General features: G+C 47.2%; 1 long non-coding RNA gene and 1 pseudogene across 1 annotated transcript; one reads left to right on the top strand and one right to left on the bottom strand.

Annotated features, from left to right (window-relative positions):
- The first annotated feature begins 633 nt into the window (after positions 1–633).
- LOC133051602 (uncharacterized) lies at positions 634–6,587 on the top strand. Its single transcript, XR_009691894.1, has 3 exons — positions 634–795; positions 2,539–2,613; positions 6,450–6,587. It is a non-coding gene; the product is annotated as an uncharacterized LOC133051602 (long non-coding RNA).
- Positions 6,588–12,904: 6,317 nt separating this feature from the next.
- On the bottom strand, positions 12,905–15,955 carry LOC133052753 (uncharacterized protein CXorf49 homolog; annotated as a pseudogene).
- Between the last annotated feature and the right edge of the window lie 1,792 nt (positions 15,956–17,747).

Here is a 17,747-nt window from a genome sequence, read left to right as displayed (position 1 = left end):
TCAGAGTGCTGTTTACCTTCCCTTTGTATCAATTGGAAGGACTTCCTTTAGCCTATCTTGTGGAGCAGGTCTAGTGGTAAAGAACTCCATCAGCTTTTGCTCATCTGGGAATGTTTCCAGTCTTGTGGAAGTGGGGCCCAGTATCTGAGACGGCTGTGCAAGTGCAGTATTGGACGGTTGTGTGGGTGAGGTTATCTTCCTTTCATCTCTCTCTGCCTCTACCTCTCTTCCTGTATTCTCCTGCATGATAAGACTTTCTATGTAGAAAGAGTAAAAAGCACATATAAACTTAAAAATAACCTAACTGCCCTAAACTACACTTTTGGTTGGCACAGAACTCACTTTCTGAAGAACCACATACAACTGTTTGACCAAATGTTTCATCACCACATACCTAAGAGTAACAACTTTTCAACCTGCCATAGCTTTACCATTATGGCTCCAAGTCCAATCCTTCCTATTCAGCCAATTCTAAAACTTTAGATTCTGTAACTTACAGCTTGCACTTTGAGGTACCAAATTCTAAATCAATTAGAACCTGAATTAAGCTCCAGTAACAGGGACTCCAAAAACAGTAGCTTAAACAACTCAAGTTAAAAAAAATTTTTTTTCTATTTAAGGAAAAGTCTGAAGATGGGCAATCAAGGGCTGAAATAGAACTTCATGATGCTTTCAGGAATTCAGACTCCTTTTGTATTTCTGCTCAATGTGAGAATGATCATTTAGCCTTCACAAGATGGCTGCCTGAGCTTCATCTTTCACATCTGTCTTCAAGGCAGCAGAGAGGAAGAGAAGGTAAAGAACAAAAGGAGATGGGTCAACTGATTCAGCTCTCCCATTCATGTTTCTTTGCCATAAAATATATTTGTATCAGCATTTAGGTACTTTTAGGTAGGAAACTTGATACTCTGATTTCATTGCTAGTTTCAGCAGAGTATACTTTCAGAGAAAGATATATCCAGTGTGGAGTTGGCAGTGGTACATCAAAACAGATGTTAAACAAAGAGCACTCAATCTGCAAAGAGATTTACAATAATAATCTAAAGCTTCATGATCTAGGATCATTCCAATTTAAAACACTACGAAATGAGACCATCATGAAAAATAAAATCAACTTGTGATGGTAAGAAAAGGAATACAGGGCAAGAAAAAACTAGAATTTGTTAAGAGTACGAGCTTTCCATAAGATAGATATTATTCTTCAGTGGGAAACCTTGCAGATACAAGATAAAATCCAAATATTTGGTCATGTAATACCATTTTACCTAAAATAAAGCCAAAGCCATAGATTCTGGTTCTGGCTTGTCAGCTATTGCCTACACTAACTTATCTGCAGAAGCATCTGGCCAATTTGTTCCTAGTGAGCCTTTATGCATGCTAATGGGGCTCAGGTAAAATGAACCTGTGTACAGAGCATTCTCCACCCTGGGGGAGTTATCAGTATACAATAGGAGTTCATGTTGGTCCTTTAATGGACCGGAACCTGGTGGTCCGCAGTCGACAATGAGAAAATGAAAGAAGGAAAGAGGCTAATAGTCCCTGGGTAATGCAGCTGGCTCTCGCGTTTCAGGGAATCAGCCAGAAACAGAGCGATAAAGAGAAAGAGAGGAAGAGAAAGAAAGGAAGGAAGAAAGAAAGACACGGGGACCCAAGCTCTGATGGAGCAAAGGTGTTTTAATCAACATGGTGTGGGCATATGTACTGTCTTACAAGGTAGTTATTCTCAGCAAAGACAAAGATTAAAATTCCAGACTTACAAAACATAAGTCGATCCTTATCAAAGAGAGAGAGTCGTAAACAATCACTTTTACCATATGGTTCATAAAAAGGAAGAGGGTACTTACCACCATATTGAAAAACTGATGAAGGTCATGCCTGGATTCCTCAGCCCTGGGAAAGGCGTGCCTCTCCTCTTAATCCCTGAATGTTCAGGAATTAATAAGGATCAGAGGATTCCTGACAGATCCAAAACAGCGCACAGGAATCCTCCTGTTAAATGCTTCCTGACAAGTTCATATTTTTGTTTCCTTACAATAATTCAAGTGTACTTCCTGCTGTGATTTTTATTTTGCAAAATGAATCTGTGTCCTCTACTTACATTTAACAACAACAACAACAATAATAGTAAAAACTCTAGCTTTAAGGAGCTGACATATACCACTCAAGATGTGGGACATACTGAGGTCACATTGCTTTCTGAGGACTCTACCCCAAAGCTCTATGTACTCACTTCTAATTATGTCTCACTGGCCAGAATTTAGTCGTGTGCTTATACCTCTCTGAGGAAGCCTGGGAAATGTAGCTTTTTAGCCTGCACATATTGCTGCTCCCAACAAAATCAGAGTTTGTTAACAAGGAAGAAGGAAAGAAAAGATCTCATGGGGGCAACTCTCACTAGTTGGGACAGAAAGGAATTTATCCTTCGCAGAATTGTTAGAAGGGCTATAGAAGAAGCTCTAGGCAAAGCTCTCAGAAACATTGCTGCTTAATTGGTCTGACTAACCTCAGAAACACTGCCTCTATTGCCATCCATGCCAGGGAAACCATGACCTCTGCCCAGCAGTGTCTTCATGTTACTTGCAAATCAAAGCCTTCTGCAGAAATACCTTAAAGGTGAGAACCACATCACAGGCTTGCAACGGGTGTTGGGAAATGTAGATTAAGAAAATTATCTGAAGAAGATGGGATTCATAGTAGTGGTGAGTGAGCATATTTCATTGATTCTAAGACAGGCCTTTTGTTTGTTTGTTTTGTTTACATTTTCATGTTTCTAAAATGAGCATACTTTTGACAGTGCCAGCTGTTGGTGACCTGTCAGTTTTATGATGTAGTTTTCATTACTTATACGTACATGAAACCCTCTTAGAAAGCATCTCCACTGACAGGGTGCAGATGAGGGTCTCAGTAGTTTGGAAGGAAATCCTGGACCCAACAGTGAAGCACTCTTTATAAATGTTGCCCCACCAAAGACTTGCATGTGGTGCAAAACTAGCAACACTGATAATTCTGAGTTGAAAGGGACTAATAAATTTCTATACTAAATATAAAGAACTCCTGGAATTGTTATAAATTTTTTTAAATTTTTTGTGTATTTCTAAGAGATTTGCAAAATAATTGTAAATGATATGCTTCAATAAGAACACGATAGGAACATCTAAATGATAAGGGATTGACTCATTTGTAGGATGCTCAGGAATTGAGCCTGAGGAAATCATTTAAAAGAAAAAACATTCTCTGTGTATAAAGAAGTTTGCTCACAGCAGTGTTGTTTATAAGGCCAAAAACCCCTGATAGATAGTTACATTTTCATCACAAAAGCTACTAATATCTGTTGAATGTTTACTATGTGCCAAGCCCTCTACATACATGTCATTTGATTCTCACAACAGCCATGTGAAGTAGACACTAATCTTATCCCTATTTCATATACGAGACACAAGTCCGTGATAACTTGTCCAAAGTCAAACAGTTAGTAGGTGGTGGAATCAGGATTTAAACTCTGGTCCTGGGGTTACAACTCTGTGTTATGCAACTATTAGAAAAAGAAGTATGTTGCAATAAAAATAACATACTGCACTGTTCTAAGCAAGATCTCATGAAATCTGAAAGTATCCAAAAATGCTGCATTAAAACATCAATGCACAGAATAGGTTTCAGGCAACCAGTAGGTCCAATGGCTCTGGATCTTTCTTGGGTTATGGAACTTGTGTTAGTCTGTTCAAGCTGCCAAAACCAAATACCACAGGCTGGATGGCTTAAACAAAGAAAATTTAGTTTCTCACAGTTCAGGATACTAGAATTCCAAGATCAAGGTGCCAGCAAGTTCAACTCATGGTGAAAGCACTCCTCTTGTATTGTAGTTCACCACCTTCTCTCTGTTTCTTCACATAACATTTCCTCTGGGTATGTATGGAGAAAGAGAGAGAGAGATCTCTGGTAGCTCTTCCTCTTATAAGGATATCAGATCCTATGGGATTAGGGCCCCACTCTTACAACCTCTGTGTGTGCTGTACATGGTTTCTCAGTCGTGTGTGACACTTGGCACCCCATGAACGATGGCCCACCAGGCTGCTCTGTCCATGGGAATTCTCCAGGCAAGAATACTGGTGTGGGTTGCCATGCCCTCCTCCAGGGGATCTCCCCATCACAGGGGTTGAACCCAGGTGTCCCGCATTGCAGGCAGATTCTTTACCATCTAGACACAATGGAAGTCCAAAATGCTAGGGTAGGTAGCCTATCCCTCCTCCAGGGGAACTTCCCGACCCAGGAATCTAACTGGGGTCTTCTGCATTACAGGCAGATTCTTTACCAGCTCCCTTAATTAACCCTAATTACCTCTCTAAATGCTCCATCTCCAAATTTAGTCACATTGAGGGTCAGGGCTTTAAGATAGGAATTTGGGGGCAACACAATTCAATGATAGGACTCCTTTGAGAATCTAATGAAAGCTCCTTACACCCTCCAAGAAGACTGTACACATTGCCTCCCACAACTTTGCACACAATTTCAGGACGTTCTTGGACCCCAGGTTGAGAGCCACTGATCTAGGTCACCTTCGTCTTTACCCAGATGGAGAAACAGACGTTCAGAAAGTGGAAGTGCTTTTCAGCAGGTTAGGAGAGAGGTAGGTTTCCTGATTCCTCATCAAGTGCTTGCCCTACCTTACTCTGCCTTGTGTTAGGCCTGTTAGGTCAACAATCCACAGTGACCACAAAACACTAGAGATTCTGTGGATGCAGTGAAGGGGAGTGCTTCACCTGGGATGCTCAAGTGAGTGAACAAGGCTCTAGCTATAACTGACAGTAAGTGGGCCAGATTTCTTTGATTCAACTAGTCGCGAGTTTGGGAAATAGCTGCACCAACTTCAACATACATCCACAAGAGATCTGAGTGTGAAGAGATGGAGGTGCTTCTGTTCTAACTAATGACAAAGTGGGAACTGAAGGGGTATAGTTGAATTGTCTTCTGGCCTTGACATGGCACTGTCCCTCTACTCTCAGATTCCTCATTTGTACACCTCTCAGGAGGAGACCTATTAAATTTCTGCATCAGATTATCTAGCTCTAATATTTTGTCTGATTCTGGGGCAGGAACCACGTGGGAAAGATCTGTTGAGGCGTTTGGGTCCTAGAATTATGGGCAAACATTTTTTTCCAAAACATCTTCTGATGGTGTCCTACAATTAGCAATAAAGGAAATGTCATTTAAAGAGAGGAAAAATCCATAAGAAGAATCTGAGTAGACCCTCTACATACTGAGTCATTTAAAGTAAAGTCTCGACATAAATATTTGCTCAATGTTTGCTTCAGACCCATCCTTGAAAAGAGAGGTGACGTATGATAGCTGGAATTTTAAACAACAAGATTAGAAGATGGAACAGCATTTTTAATAGGAAATGTTATTTTATTTTTAGGCAGAGAGGTGGCCCCAGAGAATGATTTTGTTTCATTTCGTCAATCAAAGAGATTTGAAAAAATGACATTCTTCCTGTTGGCCTTATCAAGGCCACAAACCAGTGTGGAGCCTTCACTTGGACCACAAGACTAGAAACAAAAGGAGGCACACTCACTGTGGGGTGGAGGCTCTCATTTCAGGAAAATTCTTCCAGTTTTGCTCCATACAAAGAACAAGGAAAGGGCTTGAAGTGTTGTGCACACACACCTACCGCTTCTGTGCCAGTGGAAGGTGGGAGCACACCCAGTCTAGGACATCAATGGTCTCAGTTTCTGTCTGAGGAGAAAGAGGAAGAAAAGAGCTGCTGCTGCGGGGAGCAAGGGTGAAGGCTGGTGTTAAGACAGCAGTGTCAAACGGGCAAGGGAGACGCAGCCCATCCAACCACCACCACCATCACCATCACCACCATACTGGCTCAAATAAGCCCCTCAGTCTCAGGGGTTAATAAGCTAATCACAAAGAATAGGAAGAACTCCGAAGGCCTGGCATCTGGCCCTTCCCAACAAACAGACTTAAACGATACTGCCCTCAGCTGGTCAAATAGGTATGTTGCAATGCAGGCACATGAAGCCTTTGACAAAATTCAACATCCATTTATGACAAAAACTCTCCAGAAAGCAGGAATAGAAGGAACATACCTCAACATAATAAAAGCTATATATGACAAACCCACAGCAACATTATCCTCAATGGTGAAAAATTGAAAGCATTTCCCCTAAAATCAGGAAGAAGACAAGTGTACACACTCTCACCACTACTATTCAACATAGTTTTGGAAGTTTTGGCCACAGCAATCAGAGCAGAAAAACAAATAAAAGGAATCCAGATAGGAAAAGAAGTGAAACTCTCACTGTTTGCAGATGACATGATCCTCTACATAGAAAACCCCAAAGACACTACCAGAAAATTACTAGAGCAAATCAATGAATATAGTAAAGTTGCAGGATATAAAATTAACATACTCTGTATTTTTGGCCTTCATTTCTTTTTCACAGGTTCTTGGTGCTCCACCTCTGAGAGGAAGTGGATGGGAAGGGAGAAGTCTCTGCGAAATTGTAACCAAATACAACACTTCTTTGGGTTTCAGCACAAATTCACAATTAAATTCTGAGTTAAAATGTACTACCCCAATATGGAATATTATTAAAAATTGAGATTGATATTATAATTATGTAAGCATCACTTTCTTATTTTTAGCAAAAAGCTATAAGTTCTTGAAAACAAAGCTATTAATATAAGTGATATAAGATTACTAATCTCAATTAGATATGTTACAAACAAAGAAAGTAATTTCGGTTCTACTTCTGGTTAGAACATAATTACAATAGGCTTATACTGGGATGTTATTTCCCTTAGCATTATCTTTCTCTCCAATTATACTGAAATGTAACATAGAGAAGAAGTTGCAATATATATGTGGAGTGTAATAATTGATTATGAAGTATATACCCCCAAGTCACAGAAGAGGATAGTGCTGGCTTTCCCTAAGAATTCTGAAGTTTCCCTGTCTTATATTAACCCCATTCCTTCTTCAAGTAGAATATCCACTCTTACTTTTGTGCCAACCTTTCACCCCTTTTCCTCAAAATCTTATATTGTATATATATCTTTAAATGATATGAGTTAGCGTTGACAGCTATTTATAGCTATATGAGTGAAATTATTAAATCTATCTGTATAATTTCTTACTTTTTCAACCAATGTTAAATTTGTAAGCTTCATGCTTATTCTGTATAGTTCTACTTTGTATACTTTTGCTGATGAAATTATATTTATTCATATGAAGATGATCTCCCAGAATATTGGGCTTTGATGCTCAGCACAACTTACTTTTGGGAGGGCCAGAGCGCTGTAGGAAATAGACACCACTCTTAAAGGAGACATACATCATCTCACATGCTCCAGGACCCTGGGCTGAAGCAATAATTTGAAAGGAGCCTGGGCCAGAGGCAGCTGCTGATCTTGGAGAGCCTCCCAGAGAGGCAAGAGGCAGGTGGACTCACCCTGGGGACATAGACACTGGAAGCAGCCATTTTGCAGAGCTCCTTCTACCACATGGTCACTGGTGCTAACAAGTGCCATTTTGGAATCCTCCCTTAGCTTATTAGCACCTGTGCTCAGACCTACCAGCCAGCCTGTAGACAGTAATACTAGGGCAGGCCAAGCCACGAGTCAAGCAGACACACAGCCCCACCCACAAGCAAGGTGCTATCTTAAGACTCCCTGGAGCTGGACCTGTCAATCAGAGGCCCTGACATACCACACTGGCCCTATACACCAGTAAGAAGGCATTAAGCCAGGACTCCAGGGTCCTGCAGTCAGAGACCCCAGGACCTAGTTCCTGCCCAAAGCAGGTCATCGCTAGCCCCAGGACCAGTTTTACCCATCAGTGGGTAGGCAACAGCCCTAGTACACCCTGGACCACAGCCCCAACCAAAAGTGGCCCAAAACACCAACTCCTAGAACACTCCAGGGCCCTGAAGCCAGCAAACCCAAGAACCAGCTCCATCCATCATCAGGCAGACAACAGCAACCGCGGTAACTCCTGCCTTGCAGTCTGCCATACCAGGAAAAAGGCCACCCACCAGCAGGCCCACACCAGCACCAGGAGCCACTGAGTTCCAGCAAAGTGTACCAGAAAGTAGACACCAGGTCTGGAACACTTTGGAGCTCTCAGCCAGCAGCTCTGGAATCTGGCCCCACGTAACAGTGTGTGGACACCCGCTATGGGACATCTAGGACCCCACTGCCAGCCATGTTAGGAACTGTCCCCACCCAACAGTGAACTGTGACCAGCTCTGGGACCCCAGGGCCCTGCAGCTAGAGACCCAGGAACAGAAACAGATCTCTACACACTAGTGAGCTGGCACTAGCCCCAGGACACCCTGGACCCCAAACTCAGTCAATGGCAGGACAAACCAGCCTCATGATACCTTCATATCTCCAATTTTCCTGAAGAGATCTCTAGTAATTTCCCCTTCTGTTTTTTCTTCTAGTTTTATACTGTTCATTGAAGAAGGCCTTCTTGTCTCTCCATGCTGTTCTTTGGAACACTATGGTACCACCACCACAATTGAAACAAAAAACTTCTTCATCACCTGCAAAATTGCTTCTGGTTTTTTGTCATTTAACCCCTTATGTCAATCCCCAAATGCAGGCAACACCCCATCTGTTTTCTCTATATATAATTTGACCCCCTCAAGAATGTCAAGTAAATGGAATAGGCAGTAGGTAGACTTATCCATGAGGATTCTGTGAGGGAAAAGGATATATAGGTGACTCCTGGATATGCAATGTACATGTCACCTGAGTATAGTGAAATGGGTTGATTGTTACCTACCTATTCGTCAGATTGAAGGCTTAGACTCTCTATAATGTGTATATGTGTTGTCTGTTTAACTCACATTTAATTCCATGCAATTTCTCTTCTATGTTTGGAAAGGTTGTTTTATGAATGAGAAAGGGTAAATCTTTTGAAAGAAAGTGAATCTTCTTTGTAAAAGTCCTCCATCTGCATCTGAGCAGTACTTACCAGGAAGTCAACATTGATTGCACAAGCACAGGTACAACAAGTACACTGTAGTCACTCAAACGCTGCTGCCTGGGTCACACAGGGACAGTCCACCTGGCAACCCTGGCAGGCCCAGAGTACCTGGCCGGACCTGCCCATTGGAGGTGAGAGAGTCCCCACCTTAAGTCAGCTGAGTAGCAGCCTTTATTGCATCTGCAAGCTTAACCAACTGCTATCATGCAAAGGAACATATAAGCCAACTGCAGGGATTAGGACTTGGACATTTTGGGGCATGATTACTGTGCCCACCGCAGCCTGCACTTTCTTTAAGGCTCACCTACTGTAAATTCTTTGTTTGTGCCAGTCTCCCTCAATAGTCCAGAGAAAGAGGTAGACCTGGGCTGGTGCTGGTGGGGTCGGGGTGTGATAGGGAGGGAGTGTCTTCCCTGGAGTTGGACAGGTAGCAGAACCATGCAGGATGGGGCCTAGGGCTCTCCAAGGCTGAAGGGGAAAGGCAACAAGGGTGCACTGAATGAGGCTGGATTTCTTCATTCCTCCTACCCCCTGGGGCCCAGATGGATTTCTTTAATCTATGCCTCAGGCCCTGCCACAGATTTCACACTGGAACTGGAAGGCTTGGGGCTGAGCCAAGGCCTGTGATGTCTATGTTTCCAGCAGCATTATAGTGAGATAGTTGGTCTGAACTGTGTGCTCAGCGGAGGGAAGGGAGCCTGGTAAAAAGTGAATGAGGGGTTGTGTTCACGCCCTCGCACCTTCACTTCCATGAGATTCTCCACTTCCTCACCCTGGTGACCACAGTCCCGGTCCCCTCTCTGCCCAAGGTTGGGGCTGATGCTGGTGCTGGCCTTCTTCCCGGGCACAACTTACCTACATGTCTCGTTGGGCAGAGACCTCAGCTGGAAGGCCTCTGCCAAATTTACTCACTCGGACAACAGCAAGATGGGCTACATCACCAGGCAATAACCACTAGATCAGCTGTAAACAAAGTGATCAAGCCCACCTGCTTCAGGGAGGGGTTTAGGTGGAAGGAGGAAGTCCCATGCATGTTCTTTTCTGACCCTGAGGTCTCTACTGTTCCAACCCACACATAGTCTGTCCACCTGGCCTCATGCCAAGAACCTGGAAGGGAATCACCGTGAGAATATGGGGGAAGTGATCCCCATTGTCCAGGTTCAGTCACTCCTAACATCACTTCCTCAAGGCACCCTTCTTGCCCCTGCCTCAGGTAACTCATGTTGGGTGGTCTCCGGTTTCTAAGATGAGCAGCAGTATCCCTGGTACTCTCCAGAGCCACCCTTCCCGTTTTCCATCATCCACACCCTCAGCAGTTGACAGATATCATAGAATGGCAAGATAGGATCCAGAACCTCCTCCAACGACTCCAACCCTTGAGAGTCCCAACACCCTGTCCTGAGGTTTGGTGTCTCCTGCATCATCCCCCTCCTACATTTTGGGAATGTGACACACCCCTTGAATATTGGAGACCCGACCCTTGCTTTTGCTCACTCAATGCCTTACTGAATCTGGACCAGTCTCTACTTTCTTTTCTTCTGGAATCACATCCTTCTGCCTCAAGGGCATTATCCTTGCTGACTTTTATTCACACAGAGAGATGTCCAGGCACCAACTCTGCATGTGCTATCTACCATCATACCCCCTTTTGTGTAATAAAACCCTGGTCTTTCAGGAATGGTGTCAGGCAGAACCTACCCTCAGTTCACTCCAACACAGATCTGTCTCTCTGAGTCTCAGGCTGGCACAGTCCTGGAGTGCTGGCTGAGGGAAAGGAAGTGCTCACCAAATTCCAGCGAAGGGGAAATTGAACACGGAGTTCAGACTCATTGTCATGTGCCCTAAAAATAGTAGTCTGGGATACTGAGCTGGGATACTCCGGGAAATATCATTTATTGGAAGATCTGTGTCATGGGTCTGGTGGAACAGTATTTGACAGGGACCCTGCAAGAACAGAGACCTACTAACCACACTTGCCATAGAGCATGATGGGCCCATTTCCACTCAAGGGTATAGAGAGGCTCAGGCTGGAGGTGAAAACACAAAGGACTCCACTATCCATCTCTAGCTGCCAGGGTGCAGTCTGACCCAGGTTGCCACCAAATAGATGCGTCACCTGACCTCCAGCCCAGAGACTAGCCTGTCTCCTGTGTTCCCTGTTCCTTCCCTCCTGCTCCCCAGCTCACTGGGTCCAGGCTTCATGGCCAAGCCCTTTACTGAATGCAAAGGAGGAGAAGCGAAACTGTTGGTGCTTGAGTCTCAGGGGTGAGGGCTAAAGAGGAGAGGAGGACTGTGTGCTGGTTCCAGCTTGCAAGGTGGGACTGGGGCAGGGGTGGGAATGGTACGGGCAGTAGGGACTCCAATGAGAGGGCAGAGCCTGGGAAGGGAGAGATGAGGGCACCTGTGCCTGTTTCCACCTGCTGAACTACACGTTCAGGCAAGGTCACCAATGGCAAATCAGGGGAGGGATTGAGTGTGCTCCAACAAGAAAAGAGAGTGGTCAGGGTAAGTACGACAATGAGTCCACTCCAGCAAGGAGGATGGGTTGGAGCTCTGTAAGGGGGTCATGAGTTCCTTCCAGCGGGGAGGCAGAATGTCAGCGATGGATGGGAACCAGCAAATCCCAGAGGAGGGTGCTTAGAGAACTAGAAGAGGGCCTTTAGGGGAATGGGAGGATGTGCCAATGTGACCAGACAAGGCCCTCAGTGAACCCAGACCGGGGGCACTTCACTGCCCTGATGGCCTGGATGGTACAGAGGCTGACCCAGAGTCCCCAACACAGGATGCCAGAGGTAATGTTCTGCAACAGGCTCTGATATTGAGTGGCCCCCCACCAGGCCTTGCCCAACTCCCCCAACCACCACCCCCCAGAGAGAGGACAGAACACAGAATATGAGAAGTCCTTTAATCAAAAACTTCTGTGAGACTGGGCAGAGAGGGCACAAAACAAGAGGCAGAGGATGCCCTGGTGGAGGCAGAACAAGAGGCAACAAGCTTGGCCACAGCTCGCCGGCCCCGGAGGTAACAGCTGCTCCTCTTGCAGAAAGATGTTGGGCTCCAGAAGAATCGGGTGGAGAGGGAGGTGGGAGGGGGGATCGGGATGGGGAATACGTGTAACTCTATGGCTGATTCATATCAATGTATGACAAAACCCACTGAAATGTTGTGAAGTAATTAGCCTCCAACTAATTAAATAAATAAATAAATAAATAAAAATAAAAAAGAAAGATGTTGGGCTCAAACTGTGAAACAGCAGAGTCAGGGAAGAGCCTCAAGCCAGGGCCAGCCCACAGGGCTGCTCAACAGCCAGGACTATGGGAAGCAGTATGGTGTGTGTAACACTCACTTCAAAGGTTCTAGAACTTGTCAGCCAGGTGCTGCATGACGGCTGAAACAGGGAGAGGCATAAGAAGGTGCTCCGGACGGAGGGATATAGAAGCCTGTCCCCTTGTCCCTGTGTGGAGCCTCCTGAAACCCACCCCCATTAGCCCCAATGCAAAGAGCTCTGGGCCTGACCACTCCCCACCACCTGAGTTAAATGTGGAGTTATTTCCTAAAATGAACCAAAATGTGCCAGCAGTTCTCAAGTTCAAAAATTGTCTCACAAACAAAGAATCTAACAAGGACCTTAGAGGCCACACCAAGCAGCAGTTAAAGGGAAAAATCAACATGGCATCTCTACAAGTCCTATCAGAAGGAGCTCTCTAGGACTCATCTGTCGGGCAGAGTGTCCATGCAGTCCACACAGTACTTTGCTACTTGTCCGCACACCCAGCTAAACATGCACTGCATGCTCCAGGGACATGCTTGATAGGTTTTCCTCCCCACAGGAATGCTGATCCCTACGAGGTCCCCTGCACCTGCAGCCCACCCCACCCCACCCCAAGTGCACATCCAGCTTCTGCACTAAGAACCCGCTGCTCTCTGTCCCTGGTTCCTGATACTGTATTGCTCTTTAAGGTCATCCATTTCTCTCTGTAGCACCAGACACTAGGCCAGTAGACATGGGAGGAAGAGAAAAGGTTACATACACTACCCTCCTGTTGCTTCCCTTTTCTCCTCTCCCCAGGGCCATCCATCCCAAAGCCAGATGTCTAGAATGGCAAGGGAAAGACTTTTTTCAGTGGACAGGAGTGGGCTTCTTCTGAGGGGTGTGGAATGGGGACGAGGCGGGGAGGCCCACACATTTCAGTTGCACTTGGATCCAGATTCCACCATGAGGATTGGGTGTGCATTTCAAGAGCCAGAGGAAGCATTACCTAAGGACAGTCCAGCATTCCCGGTGGCTGCTGCTTCCTTTCCAGTCTTAGGGAATGGTCAGTTGGTTCCTGGTCACCTGAGAGGGAAAGGGCACACAATGCAGCTTCCCAGGCTCCTAGTGAGGTGGAAAGGGTCAACCAGACTCTAACGCGACGTGAGGCAGCACCTCGATCTGCTGGCAACAAGCCTCCCCTGCTCTGCCTGGCAGGCTAGACCTTCTCTATGGGCCTGCCTCCCCTGTTCCCCAAGGGCAGCATTTTCACCACTGTGGTCCCCAAAGACTATGGTTCTGGGTTCGAGCCTCTCAGAGCTGCAGCCACAGCCAGCACCTGGGAGAGCAATGTGGGTGAAGAGCACTTCACAGAAAAAGCTATTAACCTGCAAGTTTACAGCCAGAGCAGCTACTGGGGCACTGCCACTGATTACCTCTGCCAAACAAATCCCACACAGAGGATGATGGGACCAGGGCCAGGCCTGTTGACACCCTGTTTCCCATGGAAGAAGCTGCCTAGGAGCAAGGCTGAGCTCCCAGGAGAGAGAGAGAGAGAGGTTTCTGCCCTCACCCCCGGTTCCCTCCCCCCATATCAAAACCCAAGACACTCATCTGAGGGTTCAGGTCCTCTGGGCATGACTCCTCCTGGGTTCAGGGCCAAGGGCTCTGAGTCTCCTGGATCTTGGGGGTCTCTGATGTTGAGGTCATCACTGCTGGGTTCTCCAGGACGTGCCCACGGAGAAGATGGCCATGCCCAGTGAGTGGGAAGCTAAAACAAAGATTTTTCACCAATCTGGACTAATGATGTGTGTGTGTGTGAATGTATGTGTGTATGTGTGTACCAGTGCATTTATATGTCTATGTCTGTGTGTATGTGTGTGTGAGCAGGCATGATTTGGGACTGGACTGAGGCAGGGGAATGGGAAGAGAATTGAAAGGCTGATCTCTTTAGCACTTTCTCCATCAGTCGGCCCCAGGCCAGCAGGCAGAGCTGAGTGGGGGACAACAGTGCAGCCCTGAGAAAGCCCGGGCCCCTTGAAAGAAGAGTTTAGGGAACAGCTAAGAAGTAGGATTCAGGAAAGTCATTCATCTAAACACTGAAGCTCTGTGAAGCTTTTAAGGTGTCCCCTTGACACAATTAAGTTACCAGCCCTCCCTTCCTCTCTAGTCCCAGCCTCACGGAGACTGGAAACAGCCCAAGGGTGGAAAACCGAGCCCAGCACACCCAAAGTGCTACTTTAACGTTTGTCCCTAGTAAAAGGACCCCAATCTGGCATCCTAATGACCCACTGACCAAGGGGCACCCAATGACAACCCCTGAGGGATGGACAGAGGGAGCACGGGTGAAGACGTGTGTCCTGGGGAGGGTGGGAGGGAGAAGAGTGGGGAGAGAGGAGGGGCCTGGCCTACTCGCTTGGCCCCTTGTGACTGGGTCTCTATTTGGGCCGTTGTCTTCTCCCACCACCACCATCGCTGACACGGCCTCCTGGGCCCTCCTGGCCACAGATTTTGCTCCAGCACCCATGTTATTGGACTCTTTGGTTCCCAAAGGGTCCAAGGGATACCTCTTGGACCTCCCAAGCAGCGGAATGCCAGAGACTGGGGCAAGGGAGCCGGTTCCAGGGAAATGGGCGAGGTTCGCTGATCCCAGGAAGGGAAGATTCTCCTCAGGGCAGGTTTGGAGATGCCCCCGAGGGATTTCTTCTCCTGGTCTCTCTTCTTCCTAGGAGTGATGCATAGCAGCTGCCTGTAGTGGCAGCTGCAGTAGTTACCACTACTGGTACTCCCTGGTAGCTCTGCCGGCAGCCACCCTTCCTCCAGAGCTCGCTCTGCATTTTCTTAGGTGGGAAGATGTTCAACTCTGCATCGCCCTGCCTGTCCTGCCTTTCCACAACCGAAGTGAATCCTCGCAGAACAGAGGACAGGAACGGGCCTGGCCGCTTAAGAAGGAGATTCTCCCTGCCTTAGACAGTCGAGTGTCTGGGTGTGTTTCTGGGATCCTTGAGGCTGTTGAACTTGGCTTGGCCTCCTTCTTTGGGATAAATGCTCACCCTCATCAGCTCTATCTCACTGAACTCATCAGAGGACTCGGAGTCAGGCAGTAGCCCAAACGAGCCTTCCAAGGGAGCCGGCTGGCGATCCACAGCCACATTCAACCTACTCTTAGTGCCTCGCTTAGGGTTCCCCCAGGCCTGCCCCACCTCGGCCCCACCGACCTGGAGAGGGCGGGCCGCAGCCAGCACCACCGCCCCACATCTCTGTGGGACCGTGCCTCGATGGCTGGGACCCGTCTTGAGGTCGGCCCACAAGGAGGACACGTCGGTGATCGCATAGCTCTCCAAGGACAGGTATCTGTGGACGCCCAGTATGTCCAGGACACTCAGTTGCCACAGGATGGCCGCCACCGACTCGTCAGCCAGCTGCAGGGCATCCCCTTTGCTGTTGGCCAGGGAGCCAAGCCAGTCTTCGCAGCCCCACAGCACTGGCCCCCCTGCTTCCAGCACCTCCCAATCTGAGTTGAATCCCTCAGGGTTTGGGTACTCATCTCCACCCTCACCCTCGCTGCCTCGCAGTGTCCTCACCTTGGAGCCCAGTCCAGGTCCCTGCGGGGCTGTGGAGTTGGCCTGAGGGACGTAGGTCTGCTCCCTGTGCTCTGGGCAGAAACCCGCTCCCCAAACTGACACCTCATCATCCGGGGAACTCATGTAGCCATCTGGGTGGCCCCCGGACCTGGGGTGGCGATGATTTATCAACCGAGTTGTGGTGGCAGTGGTGGTGGCGGTCATGGAAGTTGAGGCCAGCGGCATCTGGAGTGAGCGGTCAAGCACCACAGGCACCGCATGCACAAGATTGTGGCAAACTGCCCCAGGCTTTCAGCAAGCCTGGGATGCCCCAGCCATGGCCTCCTTATTGATCTGGTTCCTACCAACCAGCACGTGCCTTGTTTGCCCGGCCCCTCGACAAGTAACCAATGGGGCCAAAGGCCTCCTCCAGTTTGCTGCCGAGCCCAAGGGTCATCAGGGCAGTTGATGAGTTGGCGGATGAAGGTGATGGTATGAGTACCTCTGTCAAGCCTCTCATCCCACCTCCTCCTGTCCTGCCTTCCCTTTCTGATTAGAGTCACAGCCCTGAGCCCTGACTCTGTACAAACTGGGTGGAGCGGGAGGCAGGAGGGTCCTGAGGGCCCTGGTCTCCTGGGAGGTGAGGATGAAACGTCAGAATGGAGACGCTGGGCACTTAGAACATGCTGAAAGCATTTGCCAGCCTCCCTTCCACCACAAGCCTTATGACCCAATGAGAGACTGGGCAGAGGAATCCCACAGTCAGTGATCAGTGGTCGGCATAATTCTCCATACGTGGCCAGAGGGCAAAGGGATCCTATTTTTGTTCTGCAAGCAATCTGCCTCATCTGCTTCCATCAGATGTTCTTGGCAGTCAGATTTGGGGGACAGACTGGGGTTGACCTCACTCCCTCAGCTCTTTCCCCACTCTGAGGCAATTCAAAGGATAGAGAGTCTCAATGTCCAGTTACACCTGCAAAGATGCTCACCACTGCTGATACTGGAGATGTAAACTAAAACCATGAATCGGGTTTCACACTCTAGGACGACAAGCTTCCAAGAGCTTAACCATTCCGAGAGTGGGAGAGGTTAGAAGCAAACCCCTGTGACAGTGTGCACCACTGTCTTGCAAATATCCATTTTGGAGGTAATTTGGCAAAATCTATGAAAAGCAACTTATACAGCAGGGCCCCTGTGCCTGGCACTCTTCTGAGTGCTGTACATAAGCAGTAATGCTTCCTTGTGAGGTTCCTAGGACTATAGTACCAATGATTACCAGCCTCTTACAGGTGAGGAAACAGGTTCCGAGAGGTTCAGCCACTGGCCCAAGGGCATTTGGCCCATCCAGATCAGTGGCAGAATTGAAACCAAGCTATATGACTCCAGAGTCCTTGCTTTGAGCCAAAGGTCTTAAATCTTAAAAAAAATAATAAAGCTATTTTTCCTCTGTTCCAGGAAGTCCACTGCCTGGTACATCTAGAAACACGCTGGTACTTGTAGTGTACAGAAACACATGCACAGTGGTGTTGGTGATGGGAAAAACTGAGAACACTCCCAATTCTCATCAGTAAGCAAAGGAATCAAGGCAACATGGTGTAGCATCCAGTAGATACAAGTGTGGCAGTCCAAAAGAATGGATCAGGCCATTATCATCGATTTCAAAAGCATCCCCCTGACTTCATACTGCAAGTTGCTGGATGATGGTGTTGGATACATGTTTGTAAATTTATTAAAACCCCAAATGAATCCTATCTAATGTTTGATAGCCTTTGAGTGTATGTATGTTTCAGGTTCTGAAGTGTGGTTTTCATTGGCTGGGAAATACATTGGATAGCTCCTAACTGGATCCAGTAGGTGTATGGAACAAAGTTTTGACCTTGGATCTCCCCTGGTTGGTTAGGAAGGTGTACAGTAGGTTTCCTTTAGGCTCAACGTT

This window comes from Dama dama, chromosome X, assembly GCF_033118175.1.
Source record: "Dama dama isolate Ldn47 chromosome X, ASM3311817v1, whole genome shotgun sequence".
Taxonomy (NCBI): Eukaryota; Metazoa; Chordata; class Mammalia; order Artiodactyla; family Cervidae; genus Dama; species Dama dama.
Note: the sequence above shows the minus strand (reverse complement) of the source record. Positions and strands in the feature narration are given on the sequence as shown.